A 22,159-nucleotide genomic window follows, 5' to 3' on the forward strand; every position below is an offset into this window, starting at 1 on the left:
TGGCGTGGCTGGGACCCCAGAGACCAGGCCCCCAGTCTCCCGCACAGTAAGGCCCGGGCACAGCAGCACCATGGACCCATTTTGAGAGGCAGAGTACCGGCACTTTTCAAGAGTGATGTTGAAAAGTAATACTTTTAATTGGAGAGTACCTGCACTTTTATATTTCGCACTGTGTCCAAGACACAACTGCGTCACTGACTGTGCCTTCTTCTAACACAGAGTGAGGCCCACAGTGTGATGTTCCTAGGCCTCTGGATATGGTGCTCTTTGACCCCAGGCTATCTGATTGGGGCCTCAGTCTGTACCTTGCCACGTCCCAGACTGCTTCAGAGAGCCCCTGGGTGCACTGTGGCCAAGTTTAAGTACACGCTGGCTTGGAATGTGCAAGTTTACTTCTATACTTTGCACCCTCACACAGTGGCATTTTCGCCCGAGCCACAGACTGCCTAGTATTATATCCTAGACCAGCACTTCCTAAACATTTTAGACTCATGACCCACTTTTTAGAAAAACATGCCCATCTCTCACAAACATACAGTTTTACTGATAAAACTAAAATACACATACATTATTAGGTGTGGAAATTGGGTTTCAGTGAATATTTATCATTTGTACATCACCAGGGTCATACTGTGTTTTTTGTCCTACTAATAAGGCATTGTTTGTTTGCACACTAACGGTGGGCACCAGGTCTTGTTGTGTTAGGTACTTTTCATCTCATCTGCCAAGGCTTGTTGGTTCTCCGGTTGGAAACCAACCCCTCGTCACTCGACATCCTTCATGGGACAGCTCATATCTGGCTCCTGGTTGTCCTCGGCGTCCCCTGGTCCCCATAGCTGCAGAGTCAAGGTCCTCGTAAATCATCCTGAAGCACCCAACATCGGTGGGCATTCGTCTACCAGGCCCCTGGTCACTCTCAAGTGACACAGACTCTGTCCTCTCTGCTTTCAGGTACCCTTCAACCAGAATCCATGCTTGGGTTCCAACAGACACTTTTCCCTCTTCCAGCAGCAGCTCTTCTACAAAGTCCTTCATTGGGTTTGACTGCGGTTTCTGGCGCCACTACACATCCATGTTCCCTGCCTTCCCTGGTTTAGGTAATTTGGGCAGCTTGGTATCCAACCTTCTCTCTTCCAAAGGGTTTCTTCGTAATCCATTGGGAAGGGTCCCATAACTTTAAAATTCCAACCGGGACTTCAACATAAACTTCTACGGCACCCGCAGTCATGTTCTCACACTGCACACACACTCCGTGGGGTTCCTATCCACTCATCTTGGGGTCCCAGCAATTCTACATCCTCTTGATATTGTCCTGACTTGAGTCGTGGTTCTTACAACACTTTTTTAGTATATGGTTTGCTCCCCCCCTGGGGCCCACTGTGTATTAGTGCTATTTACTGTGATTTCTTTGCTACAACATTGTGTGCTTCATGTATATCTCCGTGTAGGAGATACTGGAACATACTAGAGAGTATTATATAATAAATACATACTTTTATAAATACTTTGTGTGGTTACCTTTCATTTAATCTATACTATAAGTTTACATTATTGTAAAACAAGCTGCTTTACACTCCTTCAAGACTAAGCCTGAAGGCTGCTCTCCACAGCTACCACTTGGATAGCTGTCTAAGGTTGTCTGAGACCTCTTAAAAAACATTAGGGTTGCCTGGACTGGTGCAAGGTGCTCTTACATTCGTGGATAGCATATACCAATCCAGCCTCTCACAATATGCTTAACAAACAAATACATATGTATGACACCATCAAGTGTGGCGTTATCATGGTGGACGGTGACACAATTTGTGTTGTTGTAAGTTATTAGATGCTTGATGTTAATGGCAGTGAATTCGTTGTGGGGGTTCATAATATGTTTTCTTTACTATATTATAGTTCATATAGGCTGTGTAATAATTCCCTTTTACTGCTTGGCACCCCTACATACACATAAGACTAAACTGCTAGGGGCCTTGTTCATCACCCAGTTCTGTACCAGTTAACCGCAAATTAACCACCCATCACCAACTAAACAGGCACTGAATAGCTGAAGGGACCTGCCACATGGATCACTGACATAATATCGACTACAAAAATATAGGCATTTAAAATATCGACTCCAAAATATCAACTACAAAAATATCGAAGTCCTATCTACAAACAGGTAAGTACAAAAATATTGAATCAAAAATATTGTTTAAAAATATGTACTTTATAAAAATATCGAATTTATTAAAATGAATGTAAAATTAAATAAATATTAAAAATACTTAAATAACCTTAAATTTATTAAATAATTAATTTAAGTTATAAAAAAATAATACAATTTGATTTGTTAAAACAGATATATATATTAACATATTATTATTAAAAAATATACAATATTATTACCGTAGCATAGCAAGAGTGTTAAAATTACTATTGCCACTCCAATGAGTGCAACAGTAGGGAAAGCGTTGGATAGCGTAGCGGTAAAAATTAATATTCCCACTCCAAAGAGTGCAACAGTAGGGAAAGCGTTGGATAGCGTAGGGGTAAAAATTACTATTCCCACTCCAGTGAGTGCATCAGTAGGGAAAGCGTTGGATAGCGGGAGGGTCAAAATTACTATTCCCACTCCAGTGAGTGCAACAGTAGGGAAAGCATTGGATAGCGGGAGGGTCAAAATTACTATTCCCACTCCAGTGAGTGCAACAGTAGGGAAAGCGTTGGATAGCGTAAGGGTAAAAATTACTATTCCCACTCCAGTGGGTGCAACAGTAGGGAAAGCGTTGGATAGCGTAGGGGTAAAAATTACTATTCCCACTCCAGTGAGTGCATCAGTAGGGAAAGCGTTGGATAGCGGGAGGGTCAAAATTACTATTCCCACTCCAGTGAGTGTAACAGTAGTGAAAGCGTTGGATAGCATTGGGGTAAAAATTACTATTCCAACTCCAAAGAGTGCAACAGTAGGGAAAACGTTGGATAGCGTAGGGGTAAAAATTACTATTCCCACTCCAAAGAGTGCAACAGTAGGGAAAGCGTTGGATAGCGTAGGGGTTAAAATTACTATTCCCACTCCAAAGAGTGCAACAGTAGGGAAAGCGTTGGATAGCATAGGGATAAAAATCACTATTCCCACTCCAGTGGGTGCAACAGTAGGGAAAGCGTTGGATAGCGTAGGGGTAAAAATTACTATTCCCACTCCAGTGAGTGCAACAGTAGGGAAAGCGTTGGATAGCATAGGGGTTAAAATTACTATTCCAACTCCAAAGAGTGCAACAGTAGGGAAAGCGTTGGATAGCGTAGGGGTAAAAATTACCTTTCCCACTCCAGTGGGTGCAACAGTAGGGAAAGCGTTGGATAGCGTACGGGTAAAATTTACTATTCCCACTCCAGTGAGTGCAACAGTAGGGAAAGCGTTGGATAGCGTAGAGGTAAAAATTACTATTCCCACTCCAGTGGGTGCAACAGTAGGGAAAAGCTTGGATAGCGTAGGGGTAAAAATTACTATTCCCACTCCAGTGAGTGCAACAGTAGGGAAAGCGTTGGATAGCGTGGGGGTTACAATTACTATTCCAACTCCAAAGAGTGCAACAGTAGGGAAAGCATTGGATAGGTAAGGGGTTAACATTACTATTCCCACTCCAAAGAGTGCATCAGTAGGGAAAGCGTTGGATGGCGTAGGGGTAAAAATTACTATTCCCACTCCAGAGAGTGCAACAGTAGGGAAAGTAAATACTTCATATATTATTTTTAAAAAATTAAATTAATATCTATAAAAAATGTAATTAAAAGTAATTACCAATTTAATATAATATAATAATTAATCAATTAAAACTACAAATTAAATTTAATTATTACAATTAGTTACCTGTTAATACAAATTAATTACAAATTAACAATTAATAAATTAACAATTAAAAATCAATTAACAATTAATTCAAATTAAATACAATTAAATAAATTGAATTATTTAATTAACTATAAATAAATTACTTCCCACCCTATTCCCCCATAAACCCACAACCCACTACAGAAAATAAATTAGTAAAATTAACATAATTAGCAATTAATCAATTAAATAAAATGATTTTGCAATCAAAATGTAATTAATTACCCATAAAAAAAATTAATTAACAATTAATTCTAAATAAATACCAATAATTAATTTTACATATTTAATTTATAAATAAATTACTTCCCACCCAATTCCCCTATAAACCCACAACCTGCTACAGAAAATAAATTAGTAAAATTAACATAATTAGAAATTAATCAATTAATTAAAATTAATTGCCAATTAAAATGTAATTAATTACCAAATATAAATTAATTAACAATTAATTAAAAATGAATTCCAATAAATAAATTTACATATTTAATTAATTATAATTAAATTACTTCCCACCATATTCCCCCATAAACCCACAACCCGCTACAGAATTAAATTACGCAAAAATTAAAAAAACAAAATTCATTAATTAAAATAAATTATAACATAAAAACACACTTGTTACACATATAATAACATAAAACACTATAAAAAATTTGATATTATTAAAAATTCGATAATTTGAATAACCTATGATATATACTTCGATATTTTAACTGTCTATATTTTTAACATTCGATATTACATTACTTACCTCAAAAACGATATTTTTGATGTCTATATTCTGTCCATTCGATATTTTGTCCATTCTATATTTTAAACTCGATATTATGTCCATTCGATATTTTTAACTCGATATTTTGACTGTTTACCCTGCCACATACCACTGGCCAACGGAGGACTTAGTCCACCACCACAGGTCGCAACTAGCTACATACTGTGACCGCTTCTTGAAACCTCACAATGACTGACAGATCCAGGCAATACTCATATCCATTTCTCCCTTTAAATCATTGCTCAGGACCATTACATTTCAACAAAATATCTCTAAATGGACAGCACCATGCAGTAACCACCAGATAATTGGTCTATGAACAGAAGAAACACCTTAAAACAGTGCTTCATTGCGCTGGTGGTTGCTAGTGGCACTCATTTTTGGGGACCGGCACTTATTTTTCCTTACTCGATAATTCCCAAGAGCAAGGGAGGGAACAAATACGCAAAGAGGTCAAAAAGAAAAGTGAATAACCGAAAGCAGGACCTTGCAGGAGTGAGTTGAAGGGGTAGGGAGTGGATTAAAGAGGCATGAGATCAGGCGGGCAACTAGAGCCAAATTTCGGGGGGGTGGGGGCTGAAAAATATTTCGGGGGGGGGGGGGGGGGGGCTAATTCTTCGAACCATAGACAGAGTAGCTGAAAGACGGGGTTAAAACACAACAAAAGCCTAATTTACAAGTAAATGGTCTTTTAAAGACCTATTAAGCACTCGGGTGCAATTAGATCCTCACCAGCCAGTAAAGCTGTGTCAGCCCGGGCTGACACACATGACGGGGAGGGGGGCGGGGGGAGGGGGGGCGGTTAAGCCCCATGAGCCCAACGGGTGTTGCACGCCTGCATGAGATGGTTGTAAGCAGGGGCGGATTGGCAAGGTGGGCATTCGGGAATGGGCCGAAGGGCCGGTGCCTCAGTGCCTTCTGTGGGCCGTTTTTTTCTCCCCTGTCCCAGTCCACAGAGAGTGGACTAGGAAAGGGGAGAAAAAAAACGGCCCACGGAGGGCACGAGACAGACAGAGAAAATTAAAGCAGCCTCGCTGTGCGGCCAGACAGCGATTGTCTGCTGTGGGCTCTCCTTCACCCCTGCCCTGCCAAGCAATCAAGCTGAGGCTGGGCTGGGGAGGGGTGATTGCAAGAATCAGCCTCCCTGGGGGCCAGGTGTTTCTCAGGCATTTGAGCCATTTTCACCTCGGCCCCCCTGGGGCCCATGCAGCCCAGAAACGGTGTTAGTCTTAGCACCTCGCCCACAGCCCTTCACATTCAGGGCATAGTGGGCGAGGAAGAATGGGTCTTGCTGTGGGGGCCTGGTGGTGTTTGGAATTTTTTATTTTATTTATTTATTTATTTATTTATTTTTATTTATTTTGAAAGTTTTATATAGTGCGAACAAGATCTTCGCAGATATCAGAGCGCTTTACAGAGGAGGGGAGCATGTATACGCAGATACATCAATCATGTTAACAGTACATTGAAGTGATATAAAACAATCAAGTAAGTCAATTTCAAAGTCAAAATAAAAATACAAGGGTTCGAACAAGTAGTACAGATGAGTATCGAGTCTTTGTAGTTTTTCCTCAAGTGTATTTAGCCATGAGGATTGCTTTTACTTCTCTCTTGAAAAGTATGGTAGAGGTGATGAGCCTTGTTTCAGGGGGGAGCGAGTTCCAAATCCTGGGAGCCATTCCTGAGAAAGAGCGTTTATAGGTTTTTTCCTTGCGGAATCTTTTAGGCTTTAGCAAAAGATTGTTTGTGCCTCTAGTGTTTCTGGAGCCTCCAGAAATCGTCAGCTTCTGAGCGAGGTATCTAGGTGAGCTCAGGTGGACAGCCTTGTGGGTCAAACAAGCGATTTTCAGGTGTATTCTGGCTTCAAACGGCAGCCAGTTCAGTGATTTGAAGTCAGGGGAAATGTGTGAGTGTTTTTTTGATCCAGTGATAAGACTCGCTGCGGCGTTTAGAGAGGCTCTTATGGGTGCCGTAGTAGCTAGGGGGAGACCGCAGAGGGCGGTGCTGCCGTATTCTATTCGAGGTATGACTAGTGACTGTACCGCAGTTTGGAAGTCTTTGGCTGGAAGGAAAGGTTTAAGTTTCCTAAGGGTGTTGATTTGGTAGTTTGCTTCCTTAGTTGCTTTGTTGATGTGTTCCTGCATGCTGAGATTGGTGTCAAGTGTTATGCCCAAAGATTTCGCTGAGTTCACGATGGTGGGTTGAACATTGAGTGCCGTTAGGTCTTTAAGCCACATTTGTGCGGTAGTGATCTTCGCGGGAGGTGAGATCAGGAGGAACTCTGTTTTAAGGGCATTGAGTTTGAGATGATTAGCGGCCAACCAAGATTGGGTGCTTCTGATCGTTGAGTTCAAGAGCGTGATGTCTTTGGGTGATTGTAGTTTGAGATAGAGTTGGGTGTCATCAGCATACATGTGGAAGTGTACATTGGATTCTTGCAGCAAGGTGGTGAGAGGTTCCATAACTAGGTTGAACAAAGTTGGGGATAGGGAGGATCCTTGTGGTACGCCTAGCGATACAGGTCTTGGTGCGGACATCAAGTTGTTGCTCTTGAATTTCTGCGACCTTTTATGCAGAAAGGACGTGAACCATTTGAGCACAGTTCCAGATAGGCCCATTCTTGTGTTTAATAGTTCGAGTAAGTTCTCATGTTTGACGGTGTCAAATGCGGAGGAGAGATCAAGGAGGATGAGGAGGCAGGTATCGTTATGATCTAGGATTTGGAGGGCGTCGTCGATTATGTGAATCATGGCAGTTTCCGTACTGTGATTGGCTCGGAAGCCTGATTGATGAGAGTTGAGGAGATCAAATTGATTAATATGTTTAGTCAATTGTATTTGTGCGCATTTTTCCAGCAGTTTGGCAAGAGTCGGAATGTTGGTAATGGGACGGTAGTTGTTTAGGTCAGAGGGGTCGGCTGTAGGTTTCTTTAGCAAAGGTGTTACTTGTCCAACTTTGAGGGAGTCGGGAATGATCCCTTGTTGAAGTGAGCTGTTAATAATTTTGGTCCAGAGTGGAAGGAGCGACGGGGTAAGGACTTTTACAGCGTTAGCAGGAAGGGGGTCCGTGAGGTGATTGGATGGTTTCAGAGTGCTGAGCAGTTTGCCAATTTCTTCTTCCGTGTAGGTGACAAAGGTTGACCAGGTTGCATTGTTTTTTGGTTTAGTGGGTGTTATGCGGTGAGGTTTGGGATAGAGGCTTGCGTCCATGAGGAGATCATTCTTTATGTTGTCAGTTTTTTGGTTAAAGAAAGAGGCGAAGTCTTCGCAGGAGGGAGCTTTGCACATAGTGTTGAGAGGTTGGGGTTGTTCTTTGGTTTGTGTTCGGATAAGCTCAAACAGCTTTCTCGGACGATTTTTGGCTTGGTCGAGCTGACGGCTGAAGAAGTCTGATTTTGATCGTTTTATTTTCCTGAAGTAGGCATTTCTCTTTTTCTTCAGGTTTTTTAGGTTCAGTGCAGAGGGAGCTGATCTCCAGGAACGCTCTGCCAATCTCATGGCGCGTCTATCGTCATTGAGACTCCCGTCATACCAGGGATTGGAGATTTTTGTGGTGGCTTTTTTTAGCTGCAAGGGTGCGACTTCATTAATTATTGCGGTCATATTGTTAAGATAGTGATCAATCAAGGATTGGACGTCCTTAACGCCAGCCGGAGGAAGTAGTAAGTTGTAGCTGTTGGGGGGCAGAGAGTTTGAGTTTAGTTTTTTCATGTCTCTTTTCCAGACTTTGGGCCTGGCGGATTGAATAGGGTTAAATTTAACTTTTTCATTGATGAAGAACGTGATAATATGATGGTCCGACCAGTCACAGGGTTGGATAGATTCGAGTTGGATAGAGACCTCTTTGGAGATGATAAGGTCGAGGATAGAGCCTTTCTCGTGTGTTGGACTGTTGCAAATTTGTGTAAGGTCAAGGGCGTTGAGGAAATTCTTCAGACCTTTTACCACCGCATCATTATGATCGTTCCAGTGGAGGTTGAAGTCCCCAAGGTATATTTGTGTGAGTTGCCGCCCGGAGTTGGTTGAGATCATGTCCATGATTTGTTGGGAGAAGGTGAGGTTGTCACCGGGTGGGTGGTAAACGCCGTGAAGAGTGCAGATCGGTTTACCCTCACTGATAATATCTAGGCTGATGTATTCACAGGACGATGGGGAGGGTAGGGAAGGGGAAGATACTTTCAAGACAGAGAGGTTGCTCCTGTATATACATGCGATTCCGCCACCTTTTTCATTGCCAGACCTGTCAAGTCTAGTGATGAGGTAGTTGGGGGGAACCAGAATGTCCATTATAGGTGTAGAAGATTCTGTTAGCCATGTTTCAGTCATGATGATTAAGTCCAGATCCAATTTTAGGATGAGATCTGCGATAGCGGCGGAGTGTCTAGCGGCTGATCTGCAGTTTAGGAGAGTGCATTTGAGACGGGGTGTGTCGAGGGTGGAAGGGTGTTCTAGGGCGAGGGGGACTTTACTCAGGTTACTATGGATAGCGACTCTGTTGTTCAGTGTGGGAGGTCTAAGGGGATTGGAGTGAATCGTAGGTATGGCAGTGAGAGTGTCGAGTGTGTTGCTAAGGGGAGCTGAGTCATAGGAGCGGAGGAGGGTGATTGTGTCTAGATCCGAGAGAGGGTTGCAGGAGCGATGGGGGCGGTTTTCACGATTGTGAACAGGGATTGAGGTCCAGTGCGGTGGGAGTGGAGTGCGAGAGTTCGCCGCCCGGCTGGAGGACCAGTTGGGAGGGGAGGTGATGGTGGAGGCGCGTGAGTGGTGTCTGGGGTGTGTGCTGAGTAGTTGTTTGATGATGTGAATGTCTTGTTTGATCTGGTGGAGGGTGTTGGGTGGGGGGTGACTGGAGTGTGATAGACAGAGTAGTTGTTGTTTGATGATGTACATGTCTTCTTTGAGTTGGAGGAGGGAGGCCGTAATGTGGTCCACTGTGGGACATGTGTTGGAGGTGGGGATGGGAGGGTCAGGCGTGGATGACATAGGGGAGAGGATGGTGGTGTGGATGAGAGTTTTGGTGGTGGGCGTAGAGTGCAGGGTGGAGGATGGGCGTTTATTAGTGGTGAAGGGGGTGGGGGTTGGGTAATGGGGGGTAAGACTGGGGGGGTAGTGGGATTGTAGATGGTTCTATTTTGAGAGGGTCGAGTTGAGTTGATGGAGGTGGCGTGTTCTGTGTGATTAGTTAGTGGGAGGAAGTGGGGGCTGAGAATGGGTGGGGATAAAGGGTGGGGTTTGCCTTTGTGTGTGTCGGTCTGATGTTGATCTAGGATAGGCGGGATGCGGGTGGGAGCTGTGGTATCAGGGGTGAGAGGAACAGGGATGAGGGCTGGTGTGTAGGTGGAAGGGGTGGGGTGGTTGTTGTAAGAGGGAGAGAGATCTATGTCTGTGCTTGAGGGATGTGGGGTAGCTACGGTAGGTGGGAGAATGACTAAGGTGCCGGGAGTAGAGGGGTGGTGCATGTCTTTTTGGGTGGGAGCTGTGGTATCAGGGGTGGGAAAGGGGATGAGGGCTTGTGTGTGGGGGGAAGGGCTGAGGTGGTTGGTGTGAGAGGGTAAGTAATCTATGTCTGTGCTCGACGGGAGTAAGGTAGATACGGTAGGTGGGTGAGTGACTGGGATGTCGGGAGTAAAGGAGAGGTGCATGTTGTTTTGGGGTTGGGCTGGGTTAGAATGAATGTGGTTTGAGGCTGTGGTGTCAGGGGTGACGGGAATGGGTGTGGTATGGGAGGGTGACAAGGTGAGGTTGTAGGGGGGGAGGGGGTACCGCTTGAATGTGTGGGTAAGGGATCTATGTCTGTAAATGTGGAGTGCGAGGTAGCTACATTAGGTGGGTGAATGTCTAAGGTGCCGGGGGTGGAGGGAAGGTGCGTGTCGTTTTGTAGTTGAGCTAGGTTAGAAGGGTTGTGGTTGGAGGCTGTGAATTCAGGGGTGATAGGCCTGCGGGTGCTATGAGTGGGGATCCGATGACTGGTGAGGTGCTGTTTGAACGTGGGGAACAGGTTGTCTAGTAGTTCCAGGTTCTTGTCTGTGGATTGAATTAGGATAATCCCGTTATTGTATATAGTGATGGTTGTTCTGCCCGGGAAGAGTTGTGATGGCGTGATGGAAAGTTTTAGGCCATGCGCGAAATTCCTGGAGGTGGAGACGGTGAGTAAGGTGCGGAACGTGTTTCTCCATTGGGCTCTGCGTGTGGTGTGGAAGATAATATCAATGTTCAGTGAACCATTGACTGGTGAGAAGTAGGTGTCTGCACACGGAGTTTCAGGGTGGGACCTCAGGAAGTTGTGTTTAAAGCGTTTAGCGGCTTTTTTAGGGAGTGAGGGTGGGTAGTTGATTTTATATGTGTGTTTGCCGACGGGTTCCATGATGGGAGGACAGTCTAGGTAGGTGTAGGAGGGAGGGTGTAGGAGGGAGAGTGCAATTTTATATAGCGCAGACTTTACCCGAAGGTGTCAGAGCGCTTCACACAAGGAACAGCAATAATACATGAGGAAGAAAATTACAAGTGGACAAATTACAAAAGCAAACGTTAAGTTACTTGAATCAAAAGTGACAATAGTGAGCAACCAAAATACATGAGGTAGCAATCGGTACATTACAGGAGGAAAAAGTGATATGTGTGCAGGTTACAAAAGCGTACAAAGTACAAGTAGAGGTATAATACTGCAATAAATGGCAGACAATCCAGCACAAGAACAAACGTTACATAGGCAATGGTTGCACTTGTGCAAGTATCTAAAGCAAACAAAAGTGAGAGGTAGAATACAGTGTGATACCAGAGAAAAGTGATGTGTGCAAGTTACAAAAGGGTACCATACACGGGTACAAGGGTAATACTACAGTAAATGGTAAACACTCAAACTGCCAGAACACACTGGGAAGGCACTTCCCATGCACCAGCTTCACCTCAGCCTCCCCCCTGGCTACCTGGCTACCTTGGATGACACAGAAAGCTGTGTTTTGTGCTCCCCTGCCAGGACATTTTCCCGAGGCCTGAAGAGCTGATTAATTTACTAATTGCAGGGGCCTTACCTCTGTTCATGTGCTCCTGAGCTAAAGGTCTGGGGAGGGCTAAGTAGGTTAGTAATAGCAGGGGCTTTGCTGCTTTTCAGGTGCTCTTGTGCTGGAGGGCTGGAATAATTTTGTGACAGAAAGGGGCCTTGCTATTTTTTTTAGTTGGTCAGCCTGTAGGCCATTGGCACCTTTGCCCTGTGTCCTGTGCAAGAACAGTATCCTCCCACTTTCATTCCTTGTCTGTGCAAATTGTAAATTGTAAATTGTTGTGTCTTGTAAAGCGCACTGCTACCCGGAGGCCTCGTAGCGCTATAGACCGCTGGGGAACCCGTCCTGGCTTTCCCTGTGAGATAGTCCCTCCTGGGGGTCTCCAAGGTGAAACCAGGCATCCCCGGCGTTTGTGTGGGGCCGTTGTGGAGATGAGGCAAGCTAATGCCCAGAGTTGCCGAGTGTGCTCCCTGGTCGGAGTAGGCACCGATGCGAGAATTATCAGTCCGCTGATCCTGGTCCAAGACCCTGCCGCGCAAATAGTGTTTCATGAAAGGGCACGTCCCTTGAATGTGGGCCACGCCCCTTAAATATGGGCCACGCCTCTTGAATGTGGGCCACTTTTTTCGTCCGTGCCCGGGCCGAATTGTGATCCCAATCCGACCCTGGTTGTAAGGCTACACAGACTCGGCATCTTGAGCGCCAAGCCGCCAACATTTAATTGCACCAGCCATCAACTTTTGAACTGAGTTTCGGCCGCCACTTATTCTTTCACAAAAAAAGCACGGCCATAAAGGGGCCTGCAGAGCCGCTCAAAGCTGCCAGCCTCCTGCAAACTATAACCTGCAGGCAGGCGCGCAACACCCATTGGGCTCACCGGGCTTCAGCCCTCCCCCCCCCCCCCCCCCCCGTCGCCTCCTCCTGGGCTAAGATGACACGCACTGAAATGGTGCAGGAAGGCTGCGCATCCGATCCGAGAATGACATTTATTATGCCTTCTGAGAGGCCCAGCAGCCCGAGCCAGACAGCCAGCCTCAAACAGTTTCACTGAGTGAACCCCCAGCCCCCACCTCTTGTTTTCCTTTAGAGTGGCGCTGAGGTGAAATCCTTGCTGGAAGGCAGGGATTTCACCTAAGCACTTGATGTGTTCAGCATGGGGTGTGAAGATGTGCACAGCAGGGGGAAAGGGCTGGCCAGTGCAGGTGACACTTTTCCTTTGTAAAGGAATTCCTGCTGGCATCATAGCCCAGGGTGTGCTGTCTGCGCACTTGTATAAATGTGTATTCCATACAAGTGGAAAGACAGCAAAACCCTGGGCTATGACGCCAGCAGAAATTGGGGGCAAGGGTGCCAATTTTTGATTTTCTCCTCAGGGGCATTTTTTAAATGCACAATCAAATAACGGTTGTTTTTTCCCTCTTTGAGCGTTGAAAACTTTAGTGTGCACTCCTCTAATGGACAGCCTTAAAATATCTTGTAAATCAGAAGTTTATTTCAGGTGACAGTAATATGAACCAAGCTATCAAGAGAAAGTGAACGATTCCCTGAATTTCGTAGAATAAAGCCCACTACGAACGTATGCATTTAGCTCAATAAATGTAATTTATATAGCAAAAACATAATCTAATATTATCAATAAATATGTCACTCGAAGGATTACTTGCAAGTGCTTTTCTAGAGTTAATTAGAAAACACCTTTATTTTTGCTGTCGTGGTGGCAGTGGTAATGTAGGACTCAATTCATAAAGATTTTGCTACGTGTACATGTGACTTTCTCGTTTACGTACTCCTACATCCCAAATGTGAGCAAGGAGTATTGCTGTCCTACTTTTGCCAGGAGTACTACAAGAGTAAGCCCCTTGGTATATAGAATTAAAGAGGAGCCTTAGAGAAGTGTACGCTCTCAAAGTTGTCTTTCTGACCTGGTCTCCTCAGATCCTAATAAATAGACAGGAGCCCTCGACTCTCCACAAAAGTTCACTGACAGGAAGATGAGGACCCACTTATCGAGGAAGAAGTGGCAATCACTACAAAGTAGTGTCACTGACTCTTAACAGAAAAGCTGCTTACAATGCTCGGCTTACATTATGCACATGTAGTGTAAGTTTGTAGTGTTCATTTTTTGGGGTGCTAGTGGGTAACTTTAGGGTTCAGGGTGGGTGTGGGTTTTAGTGTGCCAGGGGGCAATTTTAGGGTTCAGGGTAGGTTACGGATCGGGGTGCCAGTGGGTAATTTTAGGGTTCTGAGTGGATATGGGTTTTGGGGCTCCAGGGGGGTAATTTTAGGGATCCGGGCGGGCATGGGTTTTGGGGTGCCAGGCGGTAATTATAGGGTTCAGCGTGGGTATGTGTTTTGGTGTGCCAGGAGTAATTTTAGGGTTCAAGGCAGGTATGGGTTTTGGGGTGTCAGGGGGCAATTTTAGGGTTCAGGGTGGGTATGGGTTATGGGGTGCCAGGGGAGAATTTATGGTTCAGGATGGGTATGGGTTATGGGGTGCCAGGGGGGAATTTATGGTTCAGCATGGGTATGGGTTTTGGGGTGCCAGGGGTCATTTTCAGGTTCAGGGTGGGTATGGGTTTTGGGGTGCCATGGGGTTAATTTTAGAGTTCAGCGTGGGTATGGGTTTTGGGGTGCCAGGGGCAATTTTAAGGTTCCAGGGTGGTAATTTTAGGTTTCAGGGTGGTAATGGGTTTTGGGATGCCAGGGGGTAATTTTAGGGTTTGGGGTGGGTATGGGTTTTGGGGTGCCGGTGATAATTTTAGGGAACAGAATGGGTATGGGTTTTCAGGTGCCAGGGGTAATTTTAGGGTTCAGGGAGGGCATGGTTTTTGGGGTTCCAGGGGTAATTTTAGGGTTCGGGGTCGGTATGGGATTTGGGGTGCTAGGGGGTAACTTTAGGGTTCAGGGAAATAATGGGTTTTGGGGTGCCATAGTGTTAATTTTAGGGTTCAGGGCGGTATGGGTTTTAGGGTGTGAGGGGGTTAATTTTAGGGTTCAGCGTGGGTATGTGTTTTGGTGTGCCAGGGGTAATATTTGGGTTCAGGGCAGGTGTGGGTTTTGGGGTGTTGGGGGGTAATTTTAGGGTTTAGGGTGGTAATAGGTTTTGGGGTGCCATGGGGTTAATTTTAGGATTCAGTGCGGGTATGGGGTTTAGGGTGGGAGGGGGAGCATTTTAGGTTTCATGGTGGGTGTGGGTTTATCAGGTGTCAGGGGGGCAATTTTAGGGTTCAGGGAGGGTATGGGTTTTGGGGTGCTGGGGGGTAATTTTAGGGTTCAGGGTGGTAATGGGTTTTGGGTGCCAGGGGGTAATTTTAGGGTTCAGCGTAGGTATGTGTTTTGGTGTGCCAGGGGTAATTTTAGGGTTCAGGGTGGGTATGGGTTTTGGGGTCCCATGGGGGGATTTAATGTTCAGTATGGGTTTTGGGGTACCAGGGGTAATTTTAAGGTTCAGGGTGGGTATGGGTTTTGGGGGGCAAGGGTGTAATTTTAGGGATCAGCGCAGGTATGAGTTTTGGGGCTCCAGGGGGGTGATTTTAGGGTTCAGGGTGGGCATGGGTTTTGCGGTGCCAGGGGGTAATTTTGTGGTTCAGGGTGGTAATGGATTTGAGGGGGCAAGGTTGTAATTTTAGGGATCAGTACGGGTATGGGTTTTGGGGTGCCAGAGGTAAATTTAGGGTTCAGGGTGGGTATGGTTTTGGGGGGCAAGGGTGTAATTTCAGGGATCAGCGCGGGTATGGGGGTTGGGGTTCTAAGGGGATGATTTCAGGGTTCAGGGTGGTAATGGGTTTTGGGGTGCAAGGGGGTAGTTTTAGGGTTCGGTGGTTATGGGTTTTGGGGTGCCAGGGGTGTAATTTGGAGGTTCGGTGGTAATGATTTTTGGGGGGCAAGCAGTAATATGAGGGTTTAGCATGGGTATGGGTTTTGGGGTGCCAGGGGAAATTTTAGCGTTCAGGGTGGGTATGGGTGTTTGGGTACCTGGGGAAATTTTAGGGTTCAGGGCGGGTATGGGTTTTGGTGTGCCAAGGGGTTAACTTTGGGGTTCAGGGTGAGTATGGGTTTTGGGGTACCAGGGGTAATTTTAGGGTTCAGGGTGGGTATGGGTTTTGGACTTGCAATGATAAACATTTCACAAGCACATTGTCCTCCTATAGAAGCAATTGTTGACGAACTGGTGAAAAAGGGTAGTCGCCTTGAAATGGCATTGTGAAAATTGGTTATATTGTGTTCCTAAAGTGCTTTGTAGTAAAATATATTAAATTGGTCTTTTAATTCAGTACATTCTGTTCCTTTTTCATAAGACAATAGGACATAAATGCATCAAATTAACACAAATGTGTGCTCTAATTGTTGTCCAGTTTCAAATGCAGAATTCATCACGTTTTCTCCGCTTGACCTGAGCATTAATCGATCCCGATTATCTACCATTTTAGCCCCGCCCCATTTTTTAACATTAGCCACGCCCCTTCATTTGCCATGTTACCCCCCCCCCGAAATTAAGACCTAGTTGCGCCCCTGCCTGCAGGCCTGCCTCTCACCCTTCCTCACCCTTCACGCTGCTAACCCACGCATCCTAAAACCGCACCTCGGTGGTCCTCACGCACGACAAAGAAACACCTCCCATATAGGATCAAAACAAAGACAGCGCACTTCCAACCACACACCCTACACGGTGTAGCGTGATGCCCATGCAGGCAAGTGCTTCAGCGCCCCACACAGGGCTAGTAAGCGCTATATAAATATCACAATACGATACAATTTCCCGGCTTACTAGATTTTGCTTTCTAATCTTAACATCACCTTAACCGAGCGCATTGAAATGAATAGCTATATGCAAATAAATGAAGCTGTGCGATGATATGAATAAAGCAGCTTCTTGGCGGTTTCATTCTCACCTCCCCACCCCCACCCATGCCACAAATAGAATCGTGTGTTCTAATTACCACTAGTTCTTTAGCTAAATTTTCACTGACACCTGTTTTTTTCTTCTTTTTTTGAAGCTTGGGAGCTGCTAACCCAAAGCCCTCTGGAGAGGCGTCGTGTATGTGCGTGCGTGCGTGCGTGCGTGTCACTCACGTCAAAGACCCCCAAAAGACGCTTTGCTCTCGGAGCACAGATTAGACACATACCAGGCGCACACGTTAACATGGTAGCCATTTGAAAGGCGGCGCGAAGCGGCCTTTTCACCCCCTACACATGTATCTATAGCTTCATGTCTGTTCTATTTAATCATAAATGTCTTTATCCCTCCATTGGGCTAATTAAGAGTGAGCAGAAAGCCGGGTGAGTGACTGTGCCCTTTCCACGGGGGAGGGGGCCGGGGGTGTTGATGGGAATTACTGCCGCTTCGGGGGCTTGACAGCAGCCGCCGGAGCCGGGGACCTCCAGCTGCAGCCGCAGCCGCGACAGCCCGCGGGGAACTTGTTAGAAAGTACGAGAGGCCGAGGCACGCATGCTTCACCAACCAATCACAGGCCGCCGGCTAATATGCAAATATATGTATATTTATTCAGAGAGACATGGGGTGCGGGGCATATGGGAAAGAAAAAGAGAAAGGTGAAGGAGTAGTAGGCGGGGGCAGAGAGAAGGTGGATCAAACGGGAGTAGAAATTGGCGAAGCGGGCAAAGGAAAAAGAGTGGTGGTAAAGGCAGAATCGGTAGAGAGCGAGGAACGAGAGAGAGAAGAGGAAAAGGGGGCGTTCATGGTTACCAACCTTGAGCTGCGATCTCAGGGCTGCACAATCTGCAATTCACTATTACTACATATGAACCCTCCCTAAAAATACTTGGGGTACATATAACTTCCCAATAGTAAATAAGCCCCCTGGAATACTTGGGGGGGAAAAGTGTCCATTCCCCAAATAGTCTAGGACTGGAGTTAGAATCCTACATTTGACCTCCCAGTGTTTGCTACGGCCATTGCTGCTCTAAGGGATAATTGGATACATTTGAAAATCTATTCCTCTTCCCAGCTCAACAATGTCCTCACCCAGTGATAATTTGTTGAAAAATAAAATAATAGGTGCTGTGACTAAATGTTTTGTACAAAAGCTTCAGCGGTGGCTACTGAATGTAGGGGGTATCAAATGCTAAAGCTGCGTACTCCTGATTATGTCGGGGGTATCAAATGCGAAGCCTGCGTAATCCTGATTTCACCTCATGCCTCTTACTTCCATCACCAGATATTCCCTGCCCTTGTATCTCACTCTATCATATTTTATTTTATTCTTGCTTTTTTACCCCTTTCTCTTCCCTTCCCCCTTTTGGGCCTCATTTATGAGGCCTTGCGTCAGTTTTGCGCTTCCGATACGTCACTTTTTGTGACGCATCGGCGGCGTAAAACATGCCTCCAGTTGCAGACTATTTATAAAGTGACGCATCTAAGCAGATGCGTCACTTTGTAAACCCCTGCGCTACATTATACCTGTGTCAGGTATAATGTATGCAGTGAGGGCGTTCCCCCGCAAAAAGCCTCGTAGAAGTGATGCAGTGAAATCTGAGATTTCACTGCGTCACTTCTAGGACGCTGTTTCGTCAAAATCTTGCGCCTGCCTCACAGCAGGCATAAGACTGACGCAGACCCTTTCACATGGGTCTTTCCCCATGTGAAAGGACGCATTGCTGGAGTTGCGTCACTTTTGTGACACACTCCAGCAATGCGTCACTTTTGCGCTTACAGATACGTCAGAAATACTGACGTATCTGTAACTCCTTGCGACATGATGCGTCATACATTAAACATGACGCATCAGGTATGTCGCAAGAAGTGCGCACTGAGAAGCGATGCATCGCTGCTTTCACGCATCAATGCGTCATTTCTCATAAATGAGGCCTTTGTGTTTTTATTTTCTTGCTCTAGGTCAAAGTCTGATGAGGATAAATAAGCGCTGGTCCCAAAAATAGGTGCCAGTGGACCCCACCTGCAACCATTGGCTCAAATGAAGCAACGCCTCTTCTGGACCTTTTCCAAAAGGTCAGATTCTATGCCTTTATCCCAGTTTCTGCACCTAGCAGTTGCTCTGATGTAATCAACAGCCGCTCTATGCATACTATGCTACCGTTCATTCTTGTACCATCCCTGAACCTCAAACATCTCTTCTTTCACATCTCACTCCAAAAACCTTATTTCACCTGATAGTTTTAACTTGACTTTTATTCTCCTTGGGACCATGTGCCAACGTTCTACAATCAGTGCATATCAATTTAAACAGTTTTGTCCTGTCCCGTATAAACCAAAGCTGCTAACCTTTCCTAAAGCATGATATATATATATACACAAAAAAACACAAAGGTTCCAGAGACCTTATAGTTAGGATCAGGTTTCACTTGTACAAAACCAGAGAAATTCAGCAGTCATAGTTGGCTGAGATAACTATAACACGCGCATCCACAATGAACTACTTATGACCTCACATATAAGCATGGGCGGAAAATCCGTTTCGCTCGCGGATTTTGCGGATTTTCGGTAAATTCGCAATCCGCGAGATTCGCGAATCTCCCGCAAAATCCGCAAATCCGCGAGCAGCGGATTTTATGGCTTGCTCGCACTGTTCGCGTGAGTTCGCGGCTTCCCAGTACAACTTCGCGCCCCGCGAATAAGCGCTAAATTGCAGAAATACGATCTTAGCAAAACTGAAACTACTTACCAGGTTCAAAAGTTCAGGCTCATCATTAGTAGCCATTTCCTGTAGTGCTTCCTGAAGGGCCCCTCCAGAGTTCAGTTGCCAGTTGCAACTATTATGTGACCCTGCTCTGAACCTCAGAATAGTTACACATATGCCACAAAGGTCCTGAATTACAGCTAAGGGAGACAAGCAGGAGCCAGGCTGGAAGTTCAAATCCATTAATCAGCCCCTAATTCATTATTGTCAGTTGGGGCAGGGCAGGTGTTGTAACTAATTTTGCAACAATGAAAGCACTTAGCAAGTGCAAAAGATCACTAATCAGGAAGCACTAAGGAAGCAGGTGCCAGCTAAAAAAATGTTCTGTGACACATTAATCAGCCCCAAATTAATTCAGGTCACTTGAGGCAGGGAAGGTGTGCTTTGCTTTGCCACAATAATGTACACTGACTGGACAACCAGAGGGTGCTGTGATGAAACAGAGGGTGGCATGGGTGGGCCAGAGGGTGGCATGAGTAGTCAGAGAGTGGCAGTGGTGACAGAGTGGCAAACACAAAAAAATAAATAAATAAATAAAAAAATCCGCAAATTCGCGAGAATTCGCGGATTTTGCGGATTGCGAGTTCGCAAATCCGCAAAATTCGCGAACCCGAGATTCGCAAAATTCGCCCATGCTTACTCACATATTAGATCACTTATTACATGGTCAGTGACATCACTGATGACATCTCACATGACATCACTGATGACATCATCCAGTGACTGTGATTGTTTTTAAAATGTTTATGAGTGTTAAATATATATACACCAAGGTGTATTGGTGAATCAGTGGGTGTATAAATGCCTATATGGATGATTCAGTGGGTATTCAGTGGGTGTGTGACTGACTGTCTAAGTGAGTGATTAGGTGTTTCAGTGAATGTATGGGTGAGTGAATAGAGTGATTGTCTGCATCAATCTGTCAGTTGGTGGCTAAGTGTCTGTATGGGTTCATGATTGTGTACGTGAGTGGCTGCATGGGTGATTGGTGTCTGAGTACCTGGATGGGTGTATGAGTATCTGTGTTGGTGGGTGAGGGGGTGAGTGACTGCCTGCATGGATGAGTGAGTGGGTGAGTCAGTGGCTGTATGGGTTAGTGAGTGCATCTGTGAGGGCTGTATGGGTGCCTGTGTGTGAGTATGGCCGTGTCAGTGAGTGAATGGGTGTGTCAGTGGTATATGGGTGAGTAACTGCATATGTGAAAGGTAGCATAGGCGAGTGTATGAGTATATGAGTGACTGTGCGAGTGAGTGATTGTGAGAGTGGCTGTATGGGTGAGTGTGTGCTTGTGTCAGTGACTGTATAAGTGAGTGAATATGAGTTAGTATCCGTGTGAATGCATGAGTGGGTATGTGTATAACCGTCTAGGTGAGTAAGTGGCTGTTTGATTGACTCTATGAGTGAGTCAGTTGGTGTGTGAGTAGCTCCATGGGTGGCTGACTGTGTGAGTGTCTGTTAGAGTAGACATATCAGTGGCTGTATTAGTGAGTGAGTTGGTGTATGGGTGACTGAGTGGATGTGTGTGTAGACCCATGAATCAGTGAGCGGGTGTGTAAGTACTGCTATGGGTGTGTCAATGGCTTTGGGAATGGTAGTGTGGAAGTTGGAGTGGGTGTATGAAAGGTTATATTGGGGTGTGAGTGGGTGCTTCAGAGATTCTGTGGGTCATGTCATCAATGATGTTATTTGAGAGGTCATCAGTGATGTCACCAGTGATGTCACAGAACAGGTCACGAGTGAAGTAATATGTGAGTTCAAAAGCAATGCATTGTGGGGGTGCGAGTTACAGTTAGTTAGCTCAGCTAACTAGAACTGCTGAATTTCACTGGTTTTGTACAAGTGAAACCTGGGCCTAACTACAACGTTTTAGTAACCTTTGTTTTTTCAGTGAATTTCTAAGTTTTTTTAATTCCATTTCCTAACTGTATCGTCCCTGTAACCTTTGTTTTTTTCCAGTAAATTTCTAAGGTATTTTAGATGCTAATCCCTAACTATACCATCCGTGTAACCATTGTTTTTTTCAGTGAATTTCTATGTTTTTTTTAACTAGTAGTCACGTTTGTAGAGTGGTGGAGAAGGGGGCCTGGGCCTCCGACCAGCTCTCAGGAATCCAGCTGTGTAGGACTTACTGGAGGTGCCAAGAGGGCTTCTTGGCCCCCAAGGTCCCTCAGGAGTAAAGTGGACTTCATCCCCCAACCAGTAGGGCATCACAAGCCGCGTTTGCAGAGTGGTGGTGAATGGGGGAGTGGCTTCCGAAGACCTCATTCCCGCTGTGTGGGACTTATTGGAGATAACAGGAGCAGGTAGTTGGCTACCAAGGATTGCTGAGACCTGGTAGGAAGCCATGCCCTCTTTTCCTCCACTCTGCAAACGCACACCCTGGTGCACTACTAGTAGGGGGATGAAGCCCCCTTGGCTATTGAGGGTCTTTGGGGGCCAATTACCCAACTGTTACCTCCAGCATGTCCCACACAGTCGTTTTGGGGAGAGGTTTTTAGTGGCCACGCCCCCTTTCTCCACCACTCTACAAACGCACCTCCTGGCGCACTGCTGCTTGCGCGAAGAAGTCCACTTTACACTGGAGGCCCTCAGGAGGCAAGGGGACCTCAAACCCCCACTAACAGTGCATCCAGAGGCGCGTTTGCAGAGTGGTGGAGAAAGGGGGAGTAGCCTCTGACCACCTCTCAGTAATCCCACAGTGTGGGACTTACTGGATGTAACAGGAGGTCTTGTTGGCCCCTAAGGGCCCTACGTAGCCACGGGGACTTCATCTCCCATCCAGCAGCGCCAGAAGGCGTGTTTGCATGGTAGTGGAAAAAGGAGACGGGCGCCTCCGGCGAGTTGCAGCGGTTAAA

Source organism: Lissotriton vulgaris, chromosome 2_2 (assembly GCF_964263255.1).
Source record: "Lissotriton vulgaris chromosome 2_2, aLisVul1.2, whole genome shotgun sequence".
Taxonomy (NCBI): Eukaryota; Metazoa; Chordata; class Amphibia; order Caudata; family Salamandridae; genus Lissotriton; species Lissotriton vulgaris.